This window comes from Lethenteron reissneri, chromosome 56, assembly GCF_015708825.2.
Source record: "Lethenteron reissneri isolate LAM-NWPU_2019-01 chromosome 56, ASM1570882v1, whole genome shotgun sequence".
Taxonomy (NCBI): Eukaryota; Metazoa; Chordata; class Hyperoartia; order Petromyzontiformes; family Petromyzontidae; genus Lethenteron; species Lethenteron reissneri.
Window position 1 is genome coordinate 4833782 of NC_083834.1, and position 14951 is coordinate 4848732.

Genomic DNA, 14951 nt, shown 5'->3' on the forward strand with positions numbered 1-14951 from the left:
TTCACAATAAACGATGTAAACAACATGTACTACCAAAACTCTGCAGCCATAGCTGGCTGTCATCATCATAATCAGAAATATCGCTATTGTCGTCATCATGTATATATTACAATCATCATTACCAACACCAATATCAATAAATAATAGAATCATCATCATCATCATCGTCACAAATTATTCATAAAAGATGTTTGGGTTAGGTCCTGTGAATATTTAGCTACATTTGTGCCGAATGACCCTTCACCACCTGGCCACGAGTCAAACATTCAATAGCGGCGCCGTGAAAGTGTTTCACGAGGCGCCAGTTGTTGATTGTTGTTGTTGTTTCAGCTCACCGCTTGTTCACCGCGTGACCAGTTAATTTGTTTGGCCGTCTCGGATGATGGAGGGTCATACGGCGCTTGTCTGGCGAGACCACGAGGTGGCTTCACTCAAACAAAAATCTGTTGTGAATCACAACAATGGCTGCCAAAACCTCCACAATGGTGGACACTAGCTGTGACCCCCCAATGGAAGGCCCGAACCATGACCCCCAATGGAAGGCCCTAACCATGACCCCCAATGGAAGGCGCTAGCCGTGACCCCCCAATGGAAGGCCCTAACCGTGACCCCCCAATGGAAGGCGCTAGCCGTGACCCCCCAATGGAAGGCCCTAACCATGACCCCCCAATGGAAGGCGCTAGCCGTGACCCCCAAATGGAAGGCCCTAACCGTGACCCCCAAATGGAAGGCGCTAGCCGTGACCCCCCAATGGAAGGCCCTAACCGTGACCCCCCAATGGAAGGCCCTAACCATGACCCCCAATGGAAGGCCCTAGCCGTGACCCCCCAATGGAAGGCCCTAACCGTGACCCCCAAATGGAAGGTGCTAGCCGTGACCCCCAATGGAAGGCCCTAACCATGACCCCCCAATGGAAGGCCCTCGCCATGACCCCCCAATGGAAAGCCCTAGCCGTGACCCCACCAATGGAAGGCCCTAGCCGTGACCCCCAATGGAAGGCCCTCGCCGTGACCCCCCAATGGAAGGCCCTAGCCATGACCCCCCAATGGAAGGGATTTCCATGGTCGTGACAGCACCACCACACTCCTCTCTCCTTCACTACTTTGGCTCCAGAGTCAAGCGACCTGGGTCTCACCCCCCCACCCCCTCCCCCCCATGGGACGCCGCTTTCCAATCAAAATCAGAACATTTTAGACTGGATGAATCTGAAGAGCTATGAAGCTCTTTTGCGCAGACGTCCAGTAAGTCGCGAGTGATTTCCCCGGGGGCGGTGGGCACCCCTTGAATGCAGCAGCTCACGGGGAAAAGAAAAAATTAACCCGTAAAAACAAAGTTTTTCACTATAAATCCTTTATATGCGTGGCGGCTAGAGTCATCTCGTCCTCTGGCTTGAGATGGCTGCCACCTATGGGTCAGATGATTTGCCTGCCACCATTAAGCAATTGGTAATTAAATATAAAAAAAAATTCTTTAAATGTTGAAAATTTTGGAAAAAAATTTCACGACAATAAATTGTCACGCACAACGAGTCTGTGTGCAAAATGTCAGCTCGATTGGATCACGGGAAGTGGGTTAAAAAACGACCGAAAGATTTGCACGGTCGTAAGCACGCAAGCAAGCAAGCAAGTGAACTTAATATAAAGGATTTAAAAAAAATACAAATTCCCAGGATTAGAAACACAAAACACAAGCGGACCGCCTGGCTCGCGTTGCTTCGACGTAGATTGCCATCGGATTCTGGCTAAAATTATAGCGTTTTGAAAGATTTATATTACGGAGAGCTAACCGATCGTGCATCGGAGGAAGCCAACGTTTTGTGCGCCCCTCGATTGTTATCGGGGCTTTTGTCGTCTCTTTGACTCCACCGCCGCTATCGTCAGAGCCAAGTAGGCAAAGGCGCGGCCCTGTAAGTGCCTTGCTCCCACCACTGGTGGAGGAAAGGTTCATCTGGGCAGAGAGTATTCCTCTGACCCGCTCGTTGTCAACACCTTACAGGCATTTTCGAGCTTCCCACCCAGCCACTGTGGCGTCGAACAAGGCGCAGCACTGCAATTGCTTTACTAACTCCAGTGCTTGTGGCTTGGCGAATGAATGAGGGGGTGGTGAGTGAGTGGGTGGATTAGTGGGTGAGTCGGTGAGTGAGTCAGTCAGTGAGTGCGTGAGTGGATGGGTGGGTGAGTGGATGGGTGGGTGAGTGGGTGAGTGAGTCGGTAGGTGAGTGGTTGGGTGGGTGAGTGAGTCGATGAGTGTATGGGTGGGTGAGTGGATGAGTGAGTGAGTGGTTGGGTGGGTGGGTGAGTGGATGGGTAGGTGAGTGGGTGAGTGAGTGAGTGGTTGGGTGGGTGGGTGAGTGGATGGGTTGGGTGAGTGGGTGAGTGAGTGAGTGGTTGGGTGGGTGGGTGAGTGGATGGGTGGGTGAGTGGGTGAGTGAGTGAGTGGTTGGGTGGGTGGGTGAGTGGGTGAGTGAGTGAGTGGTTGGGTGGGTGGGTGAGTGGATGGGTGGGTGAGTGGGTGAGTGAGTGGTTGGGTGGGTGAGTGGATGGTGGGTGAGTGGGTGAGTGAGTGGTTGGGTGGATGGGTGAGTGGATGGGTGGGTGAGTTGGTGAGTGGGTGAGTGAGTGGTTGGGTGGGGTGGTGAGTGGATGGGTGGTGAGTGGGTGAGTGAGTGAGGGTTGGGTGGGTGGTGGTGATGGGTGTGATGGGTGAGTGGTGAGTGGGTTGGTGAGTGGATGGGTGGGTGAGTGGGTGAGTGAGTCGGTAGGTGACGACTCTGGTCTCGAAAAGCCCTTCGGAGAGGTTATTTTGTAGCCTACTCTTCCACGTTGCACGAACGTTTTGGAACGGGTTGGAGTAACCGCGATTTTTTAACCACTAAGACAAAGATCCCCCGTATAGCCTGAACAGACTGTTGGGGCAAGTGCTGTTAGCGAGCACCTATGAAGGCCGGCACGGCACAAGAAGGGGTGGGTGGCCAGCACAACGCCCAACCGCCTTTATCTCCCGAGTGGGCATGTTTACATACCACACCAAGTACTCATTTGAGGCTGAGTCAACCTAGCCGAGGCCCACGTGAGCGGGAATGTAACTTGAGTCGTAGGGGTTCGTAGTGCAGTGAGCTTACCATTAAACTACCGCTCCCCACGAAACCACGCTGGCTAGGAGATGTTAACTACCTCGCCTGGTATGCAGGAGGTCGTGGGTTCCATCCCGACCCTGACGCCTGCTACTGTATATATTGGAGTTTGTGTGTCTCTCTTTCTCTCTCTCTCTCTTTACACAGCGCTACCAGGTACTCGTTTGAGGTCGAGGGAAGGTCCAGGGTCGGTTCAGAAAATCGTCACTGGGAGTTTGCCTGCGAGCGGGAATCAAACTCGGCTCACCAGGTTCGTAGCGCAGCGCGCTAACCACCACACCACCGCTCCCCACCACCATAACACGCGATCTGCCTGTCCAATAGTTGTGGTCTAGGCGTTGTCGCATGCATTGTGGTTTGGCCGTCTGTCTCGCGGTAGTTGCTGGAAATCAATGCCAGGCCACTGAGTTAATACCGGAGTTGCGCTAAGCACTGCACTATCATTTCCTCACTCTGGTTTACTTACTTTCAACTAAAAAATGTATCTGCCAAGCATCCCGAAGCAGGACCCTCCTGAAAAGGTGAGTGTAAAAAAGGGGATATTTGTATCATTTAAAGCCTTGACTCTGAACAGTTACTGCTGCTCCTATACAGAGCACAGACTCGGCCAGAAACGGCATCCTACGGTTGTGATATCTGGGCTGGAGCATCCAGTTCCGAGCTCATTGCACCATCTGATGGAATTCAGAGGAGAGCAGCAGTCAAGGGGTGATTGATCCTGCACTCATCGATTCACTCGAATCACTCATTCAATCACTGCTGGGCAGTCGCCTCCTTATTGGTCTGATATCACTACTATCGTAGTTACTGTTTCTGTGAACTTGACTCGTTGATTCCTCAGTCGACCAGACACTCTGTTTCGCCTTATCCATCACACTGTGTTCAACCATCATCAGCACCACACTGCAGGTCACAACAACGATTACACTCATCCATCCAGCCACTCATGGACTCACTCACCCACCAAACCACTCACTCACCTACCGACTCACTCACCCACTCACCCACCCATCCACTCATCGACTCACTCACCCACCCACTCACTCATCGATTCACCCACCCACCCAACCACTCACTCACCTACCGACTCACTCACCCACTCACCCACCCATCCACTCACCCACCAATCCAACTACTCACTCACCCACTCACCCACCCATCTACTCATCGACTCACTCACCCACCCAACCACTCACTCACCTACCGACTCACTCACTCACCCACTCACCCACCCATCCACTCATCGACACACTCACCCACCCAGTCATCGACTCACTCACCCACCCAACCACTCACTCACCTACCGACTCACTCACTCACCCACCCATCCACTCACTCACGCTCTAATCGACTGACTCACTCACCGACTCACCCACTAATCCACCCACTCACTCACCCCCTCATTCATTCGCCAAGCCACAGGTTGCAACAGCGCCCAGCCAGCTTTATAATTCTCCTGCCACCCCCAATCATCTTCGCCATCATCGACTCAAGCTGTTACCAACAAAAAAAAACGAATTAGAAAAACAACATTCACCTTGTTCAATATCAAAGGGACACATTGTCGCTTATGTAATATAACTTTAATCGAGCCCATTTTTTTTGCTGGCCGCTTTACATTTTGAACCATTGGGCCTGGAATGATAATAATAAAAATAAGAATGTATTTTTGTAAAAAAAAAAGAACACGCGCAGATGTTTTTAAGCACCTGAAAGTTATTAAGATTGGAAAAAATAAAAATACCGCCAACATTTGGGGCACCTTTCACGATCCCACGTGGTTGTAAGGGGCAGCGGAAGACACGTTGGTGAATTCCCCCTTAGCTATACGTTACATGTTTAATGATTTATTCCAGCCACTTAATCATCCTCTAGTATTATTATTCTTTAATTCCCCCGCGAGAGAAATAAAAAAAACCCGCAAAAAAACGAAAACTGGCAGGGGCTTCTGTCTGTATTCGCGAGATAAATAAAACTGTCGTCCCGTTTTTTTGTTATTTTGTGATTTTATTAAAACTGTTTATTTTTCCTGGACACTCTTTGGCTCGCGGGAAGAGATTCTCGGGAATTTTGTTTCGTTAACCGGCGGCCAAAAAACGTCTCTCAGCAGCAACCCGTGGCTTTCTCTTCGACGACATTCCTGGTGGACTTTTTAGTATATTTAAATTTAGTTTTTTTTATATATATAATATGTTTATACTGGTAGGAACCTCATGGTTACACCAGCCCACAGGGGAGTATTGTGTCCGTCCGTCCGTCGTGCATCCAAAAATGGGAGGGGTGGGGCTGGGTGGAGAGGGGAGGGCTGGGTGGAGAGGGGAGGGTGGGGAGGGGCTTGGTGGGGAAAGTGGGGAGGGGTTGGGTGGGGAGGGGAGGGTGGGGAGGGGCTGGGGTGGGGAGGGGAAGGTGGGGCTGGGTGGAGAGGGGAGGGTGGGGACGGGCTGGGTGGAGAGGGGAGGGGTGGGGCTGGGTGGAGAGGGGAGGGTTGGGTGGAGAGGGGAGGGTGGGGAGGGGCTGGGTGGGGAGGGGGGTGGGTCTGGGTGGAGAGGGGAGGGTGGGGACGGGCTGGGTGGGGAGGGTGGGGCTGGGTCGGGGGTGGGAAGGGTGGGGCTGGGTGGGAAGGGGCTGGTCACCCCGTGGTGCCCTTATAAAACTCAACGTTTAACCTGCTCACGCCGGCTTGTGCCCACCCTCACAGTCGGCCATATTTGCGGAATACACCACGCCGCCGTTGACCCTGGCCATTTACCGAGCAACCCAACGTTCCTACCAGCTCCCTCCGCAGGAATGTGTCATACTCTTTGTTTCTTTCGGTAAAGTCACGTAGGTATCAAATAAAATAAAATAAATTACGACGTTTCGGGCGCAATACGATGTTTTGGGTGGCCAAAAATTGACAATGTACGTAAATTGATTAACTAGCTATCAATACCATTGGAACCTCATTTGCTAGTAAAAATATGATAATTGTTTTTTTACCCTTCTATCTGGCAACAAAACTGATACCTTTTTACAAGGAGTCATGTTTACATAGACCACAATACCTGCAGTCATAATGCAAACAAAAAACATAACTCTGATAATGTGCACTGTCCTTGAAGTTGATTGGTCCACACCCGAGACAGCTTTTCTTAGAGCCTAGTCTCACATGGGTTGGACCAGATGACGCCAAAAGGCGCACAACTCAAAGACAATGCACCATCAGAGTATGAGAGCTCGGGGTAAGCATTTACACCATTGGAACCTCATTTGCCAGTAGCAAAATATGATAATTGGTTTTTTACCCTTCTATCTGGCAACAAGTCACGTAACAAGTCATGTAAACATGACTCCTTGTAAAAAAGGTGTCAGTTTTGTTGCCAGATAGAAGGGTAAAAAAGCAATTATCATAGCTATCAATAGCTATCAATAACCAAACTCATAATATATATCCATTGTAACTCATGACTACATTAACCCACTCCCCCTCTGGTGTTCGCACCTGATTGGTTCACGATGACGACATCACATTCACCCTCCCCCCACTCTGGTGCTCGCACCTGATTGGCTCACGATGACGACATCACATTCAAACCCCACCCCCCCACTCTGGTGTTCGCACCTGATTGGTTCACGATGATGACATCACATTCAAACCCCACCCCCCCACTCTGGTGTTCGCACCTGATTGGTTCACAATGATGACATCACATTCAAACCCCACCCTCCATTCTGGTGTTCGCACCTGATTGGTTCACAATGATGACATCACATTCAAACCCCACCCTCCATTCTGGTGTTCGCACGTGATTGGTTCACGATGATGACATCACATTCACACCCCCTCCCCCCCCATCTATTTAAGACCGATACACGAGTAGGAATTCCCCACATCTCTGGCTGTCTCCTGATGAGGCTGGTTGTTGTAATTACCCGCAGACGTCGTCATTCGAATTGTAAACGTTGTTGTGGGTTTACTCTCCAACAGACCGGTGTGCTGAAAGAACTGTAATGTGAGGATATATCCGGCTCACTGACGTATCACAACTCGTCACGATGATTGGCTCTGCCGGTCCTGGTCTATAGCCAATGGGGGAAGCCTAGGGGCGTGGCCCTGACGTAATGGAAAGGTGACAGCTGTAAGTAGAGGATTGGTTCTGCTGGCTTTGGCCACAGCCAATGGGGAGACGAGTCAGGGGCGTGGTCCCGGGAGCCTGCGAGGGAGTCTGGAATATTCCATGGAGGCTAACCAGGATTGGTGGAAAAGTACCACGTGACCCGGGTATTAAATAGGGGTGGAGACGAACGACACGTGGTCAGAATGGGAACGAACGGAGGAAGGGGCCAAGCGGGAGCGGGGCTCCGGGTTGCCACGTGGTCCAGGCTGCCACGTGGTCCAGGCTGCCACGTGGTCCAGGCTGCCACGTGGTCCAGGCTGCCACGTGGTCCAGGCTGCCACGTGGTACAGGCTGCCACGTGGTCCAGGTTGCCACGTGGCAGTGCGTCTCTCTCTCTATCTGTCCCTCTCACGCTGCCTGTCAGCAGTGTGAAGGAGAGCTGTAATACAAGTTGAATAAAAGACGGATTCCAGAAGTCGCCTCAACGACCTTTATTACAGAACCAATGAGTACAGTAATTCCTGCAGTTAACGACGCATTAATATTTATGCGATCTAAACCCCCCCAAAAACCCCTATATTGTGGAAGTGTATCGTGTAGATTTTAATTTATTAATTATCTCAATTTGTTTCAATGTAAAGTTGTGCTACCGGTTTTATGGAACTGAAGTCCGAGACGCCGCACAAACACACAATCTCAGACACAACAACAGGCACCGTTCGCTACTAAGTGGCGGTGAAGTCGCCACGGTGCCTGTGCCAGGCCAGGTGCACTTTGAAGCCACGTGAAGTGTCGAAGGCTCGCTGACAGCAGGTTACGGGACAGACCCAGGTGCCATGGGTTGACTGACTGAGATGGCTGGTAGATGTTGTGAGCGTCGCTCCTCCGCCCTCCGTTGCTTGAGGGCGACTGCATCCAACTGCCCAGTAGCAGCGTCCTTCACGAGCCTCCTCCATGGAGGCCGATCCTGACACTGCTGGTACCAGTCGTCGGCAAATCCACTCAGATCCACATCCTCCCGCACCGCATCAATTATTTTCTTCTCCAGCCCGTTCCATGCCCATTTAGTCCCCTCTGTCCGGTCAAACAGAAGCTGCTTGCGCATGCCGTGGCTGGGCATGAGGGCTACATGACCCAGCCAATGCAGCATTACCTGCCGGATGAGCTCAACAATGGATAGAAAATATGGCATCCGTGCAGAATCGCCCTGGCCTGAAACCACATTGTGGCCCCGCAAGCCTTTACTGAGCGTGCCTGGCAAGGCGATGTTGGATAATAGAATCCTTGCCAGGACCTTTCTCGGCACTCCGATACACGAATCGTTAGACACATTTAACGCACGCACGCACGCACGTTATAAAACGAGAGTGCACGCACGCGCAAGACAATGATCCCCCATAAAGCCTGAACAGCCTGTTGGGGCAAGTGCTAGTGCTGGCTTCCCATCACCACGAGGGTGTGGGTGGCTAGCCCCACGCCAGGCCGCCTTTGTCTCCATCGTGGCGATGTGTACACACACATATCTCTCTCCACACGTGCTCGTGTGGATTTTCTCCGGGTTCCTCCAGCCTTTGCCCCCCCCCTCCACATTTCAGAATCAATATCACGCGTTCAGAGTATCTGGCTGCTCGACATTTCCGCGTGATGATGAGTCCACACTCTTAGTTCTTTCGGTAAAGTCACGTAGGTAAAAACATGAAATTAAAAAAATTAATAAAAATTAAATAAAAATCACGACGTTTCGGAGGCAACACAAGTCTCCGTCATCAGGTGGGACCGTCACAGCCAGATTTGCTGCATCAAGTGAGGCAGGGATTCAAGATGCAAGCTCTTAAATACAAGTTAAGGGGGAGGAGAGGGGGGGGGCTTATCAGAATGTGGTAGCCAATGAATGGAACGTATCGGGAGGGGGGGGGGGGCTAAAAGAAGGCACGAGGTGCTCGTAGGCGTTGACGACGTGGACGTGTTTGTGCGCGAGTCACTGTTGTTGTTTTATTTTATTTTTTATAAATGTTTTAATTTAATTTTTTACCGACGTGACTTTACCGAAAGAACTAAGAGTATGAATCCTTGCAGTCACGAAAGCTTCAAATCTCTGAATGATGAGTCCACTTTTGTTGGGCGAACAATTTTGTGGCCAAGTCGCTTCTGAAAAAAAATATCTCGATAGCTCAGTGGGCCTCACCTCGGTAAAAATAAAAAAAATGTGTTGATAGTTTCAATTATTTAAAGTGCTTTTAATACTTCGTCCGCATTGCGGTTTAAGCGCATGACACCCTGCTCCCTAGCACTGCCTCGATCGGGCTGCTCCATCAGCCGGTTGACTAATTGCTCGTGTGCGACTTAGCAAAGGAGGCTTGGGCATCCAAGCGGAGCACGCGATTGAGTTATTAAAAATACCTCGCTCTAATATTTCATGCAAAAATTGGCTCCCGTGACATGGCACTGTGTTATAACGCACAAGGCTGCGAGAGTAGCCAGGCGCACGTGTCTCGCTAGTAAACTGGCTGGCTTGCTAGTAAGCTGGCTTTCTCGCTAACGAGATGGCTGTCTTACTAGTGAGTTAGCTGGCCAGCCCGCTTGTGAGTTGACTGGCCGGATCGATAGTCAGCTGGCTGACTCGGTAGTGAGCTGAGTGGATATCTCGTGAGTTGGTTTGCAGTCTCGCTAACGAGATGGATGTCTCGCTAGTGAGCTGTCTGGGTCACAAGTGAGTAGGTTAGCTGTCTCGATGGCCGTCTAGCTAGTGAGTAGGTTGGGAGCCTCGCTAATGATTTGGCCGTCTCGCTAGTGAGCTGGCCACCCTTTTCGCTAGTGAACTGGCCGGCCTATTGGCTCGTGAGCTGGCTGAGTCCCCAATCCTGGACTCCGCAATCATGCGGCTCGGTCAACTTTAATTGCAGCTGCGGTTCTACATCAACAACGGCAGTCCGACACAGAGAGAGAGAGAGAACAAGAAGACCGATCGCACAACCCGGATCACATTGGGGAAGGGGAGAGAGGGGGCGGGGGGGAAATACATTAATTCCGGCGTAATGGAGCAAATCTCCTATTAATCGCACAGCTCTCAACGACAAACGGCGCCCTTGTTGAATTCCTGCGCCGTTTCGCCAGAGACAGGCAGCAACATTTCGCGGCACGGAATGTTTGGATCCGACACCTGGGGTGGAGGAGGTGGGGGGGGCGAGGCCTGCAGGCAGAGAATGAGAGTGAGCGAGTGAGAGAGAGAAAGAAAGCGAGAGTGAGAGCGTTTAGAAGCCACGGTCTGGTTCTGCTAAACTTTATAATTATAATTTTTATTTTATTTTTTCAAACGCAATGATTCTGCTTCGCCAATTGAACGCCGCTGTTGGCTGTGAGATGGAGACTCGGCCCGCGAGAATGGGGCCTCTGTTGCCGGGCGGCGACGACGCGGTTAGAACCCGGCGTCCGCCCTGGTTAATGCAACACCGCGTCGGCTGTGTGAACTGTGCTTGGGAGAGGACCTGGTCTTGTTTTTTTGTTTTTACCATACTTCACCACGTTTGTCAGAAAGGGTCGAAGCGTCTCTGCTCCAAAAAGGCGCACAGAGGCAACGCTCATTTTTATTGGCGGGACTGGAACAGCGGTGGAAATTCCACATTCCCATGGCGAGGATCAGAAAATCCAACAGTCGATATCTCGCGTGTTCCTATTGGCATCGTCCAATCGTCCCCTGCGGTGGCAATTCCACATTCCTTTCCGATGGAAGGTGGCCCATCGTATCCAGCAGCGCAAATCGCACGTTCCGACGCCATGGGCCATTCGACATGCTCGCGGATGTTGGTTTTGATTAATCTTTGTTTGTTCTCGCTGCTGTCAATCAACGCCGGCGATTCGGCATCTAGTGGAGACGAAGACGCGAGGGGATGGGGGGTTGGGGGGCATCAAAACGCTTCGAAACTTTAATACTGGAACCTTCTGGTTACACCAGCCCACAGGGGATTATTGCGTCCGTCCGTCCGTCGTGCATCCAAAAATTGGAGGGGTCCGGCTGGGTGGAGAGGGGTAGGTGGGGTGGGTGGGGAGGGGCTGGGTGGGGAGGGTGGGGCTGGGTGTGGGGTGGGAGGGTGGGGCTGGGTGGAGAGGGGAGGGTGGGGAGGGGAGGGTGGGGAGGGTGGGGAGGGGTGGGGGAGGGGGGGCTGGGTGGGGAGGGTGGGGAGGGGCTGGGTGGGGAGGGGAGGGTGGGGAGGGGCTGGTCACCCCGTGGTGCCCTTATAAAACTCAACGTTTAACCTACTCACGCCGGCTTGTGCCCGCCCTCACAGTCGACCATATTTGCGGAATACACCACGCCGCCATTGACCCTGCAGGCCATTGACCGAGCAACCCGACGTTCCTACCAGCTCCCTCCGCGGCAGGAATGTGTTTGGTGAAACTGCGGATCTGTGCGATGCCAGTGTAGCGTCGTGTCTAGACGCAGGTGAAACAGCAGCAGCGTCTGCTTTGCGTTAGGTCGGAATACATTAAAAAGCTCGCGGCAGTTCGAGCGCTCGGCATACGGAGCTCACGGACACCGTTACTGCCCTCCACGTGCAAAATGACGAGACGGAGATGTTAACTCCCTCGCCTGGTATACAGGGAGTTGTGGCTTAGTGTTGTGTAATTGGAGTTTGCGTGTCTCTCGCTCTCTCTCGCAACCTTGGACGCGTGGATTTTTTTTCGGGGTGCTCCGGTTTTTATTTTTTCTCCACCCCCCCCCCCCCCCTCCACTTTCGAATCGACATGGCGCGCGTTGAGAGAATTTGGCTATCATTTGTGGCCAGGTTGCTTCTAAAAAAATATTAATATAGCTCAGTGGGTTTTAGCTAGTAAAATAAAAAAATTGTTTAGTTTAGTTTTGTTAAGATGTGTGGTTCGAACCCATCGCGTGCCCGCCCGTGTTAATATTGCGGGGTGGGGGTTGGATGTGCATGAATAGATTTGAAGCTTTCGTGACTGCAATGATTCATACTCTTAGGTTTTTTCGGTAAAGTCACGTAGGTAAAACATTTATAATGAAATAAAATTTTAATAAATCACGACGTTTCGGAGGCAACACAAGTCTCCGTCTTCAGGTGGGACCGTCACAGCAAAATTAACTGTCTCAAGTGAATAGAAATCCAAAAGACAAGCTCTTAAATAGCTAAGAAGCAACACAAGTCTCCGTCTTCAGAAATCCATCTACAGCGCAAAACTAAAAAAATACCAAGAAGAAGAGAGAGAAAGATACAGAACCGCTACCCCTGGAGGGGAAGCTCACGGGCTTGCTGCCAAAGACATTGAAGTGAGCGCACGTGGGGAATTTCTGGCTCGGAAATTCAAGACGCGGGGGTCAACGTTAACTCGCAGAGCCTCCCTTGAGCGTCGAGGCATTTGCTGTTATTAAGTGGCTGTGACGGGTTCTATTTTGTTCAGTGTCTAACACAAGTGGCTTGCCGACTTGTGCTGTGTACATATTCAGTTTTTTTGGTTTAAATCCATCCCATTCATCCGCTCTGTCGCGTCCGCTTAAACAAAATTGTTGAGTCTTAATTTTAGAACTTTCGTGACTGCAGGAATTATTATTTGGTTCTTTCGGTTAAGTCACGTCTAAAGATAAAATAATACATTAAATATGTCGCTATTTGATTATACCTGATGATGATTGCTTGTGTTGCAATCGAAACGTCGTAATATGCTATTATTTAATTTATTATTTTATCTTTAGACGTGACTTAACCGAAAGAACCAAATAAAAATTGTTGAGTGTTTTTTTTTTGCGAGCGACCGTGACATCGCTCGTTCCTTGCGTTCTCGGCAGGCAAGGAAGTTTGTCAGCCAGAAACAGCTGATCAATCATCATCATCAGCAGCAGCCACGGATTCGAATGTCTGGGTGATGTTTTTCTAGGTAAGAAAGCAAAGTTGGTATTTTGTATAAAGACAGTCACTGCATCGAGCGCTATCAACTGCGCTACTGCGGCCGTCTGGAACGCTCTTCCGTTCGATGTTAGGAAACCACTGGAGCACTTTTAAATCTAAATTGAAAGCTAATACTATACATCTGAGTTTTGTGATTATAATGATTGGCTACGTACGGTGCGAAATAAGTTCAACACACATACATAGAGACCCACAGACTCACATAGAGACCCACAGACTCACATAGAGACCCACAGACTCACATAGAGACCCACGGACTCACATAGAGACCCACAGACTCACGTAGACCCGTAGACTCACACAGAGACCCACAGACTCACAAAGACACCCACAGACTCACACAGACCCGCATACTCACACAGACACCCACAGACTCACGTAGAGACGCATTGATTCACACAGAGACCCACAGACTCACATAGAGATGCATAGACTCATAGAGACCCACAGACTCACATAGAGACCCACAGACTCACATAGATTGAAACCTATTGATTGAAAACTAATTTCTTTCGAACTGATTGCTGTGTTTAGTTTGTTGTCCTTCCCACACACTTCCGATTAGCGCGGTCGGCTACGTACGCTGCGAAATAAGTTCAGCATGCAGACACACACACAGGTACACACACACACACGTACACACACACACTTACAGACACACGTACACACACACGTTCACACACACACGTACACACACACACGTACACACACGTACAGACACACACACGTACACACACACACTTACAGACACACACGTAAACACACACGTACATACACACACGTACACACACACGTACGTACACACGCACGTACACACACACACGTACACACACACACACGTACACACACACACTTACAGACACACACGTAAACACACACGTACATACACACACGTACACACACACGTACGTACACATACACGTACACACACACACTTACAGACACACACACACACACGTACACACACACGTACAGACACACGTACAAGTACACATACACGTACACACACACGTACACACACACGTACACACACATACACACACTTACAGACACACACGTACACACACACGTACACACACACACACGTACACACACACACGCACACACACACACGTACACACACGCACACACACGCACGTACACACACATACGTACACACACACACGTACACACACACGTACACACACACACGTACACACACATGTACACACACACGTACACACACACACACGTACACACACGTACAGACACACGTACGCGCACATACGTACACACACATACGCGTACACACACACGTACACACACACGTACACACACACACGTACACACGTACACACACGCACACACACGTACATAAACACACACACGTACACACACACGTACATACACACGCACACACACACGTACACACACACGCACGTACACACACACAATTACAGACACACACGTACACACACACACGTACACACACACACGTACACACACACGTACACACACACACGTACACACACACGTACACACACACACGTACACATCCTCGCCCGGCGTGGCCCTCATGCTGTTGACCGTGACCCCCTTCCACGGGGTTCATCTGCAGAATCCGTCGCGAGAAGTTGGTTTCTTCTTTGACAAAGTGCCATCACATTTTTCATTATTATTAAACGTTGTGTTTAAGCGCAACGGATGAGTGTTGGTGGTGAGTCTTGGAGTGGCACGCTCTGGGCTCCCATGTGCATTGCACGTGGGAGCCCAGATTTCCCTTCGCTCTCTGCCAACGTCTATGGCATTTTGCGCACCCCC

General features: G+C 50.6%; 1 protein-coding gene across 1 annotated transcript in view; it reads right to left on the bottom strand.

The window, feature by feature from the left end:
* The window catches only part of LOC133356962 (collagen alpha-1(X) chain-like), a 51941-nt gene that overhangs the window by 16045 nt on the left and 20945 nt on the right, over positions 1-14951 (bottom strand). The window lies entirely within an intron of this gene.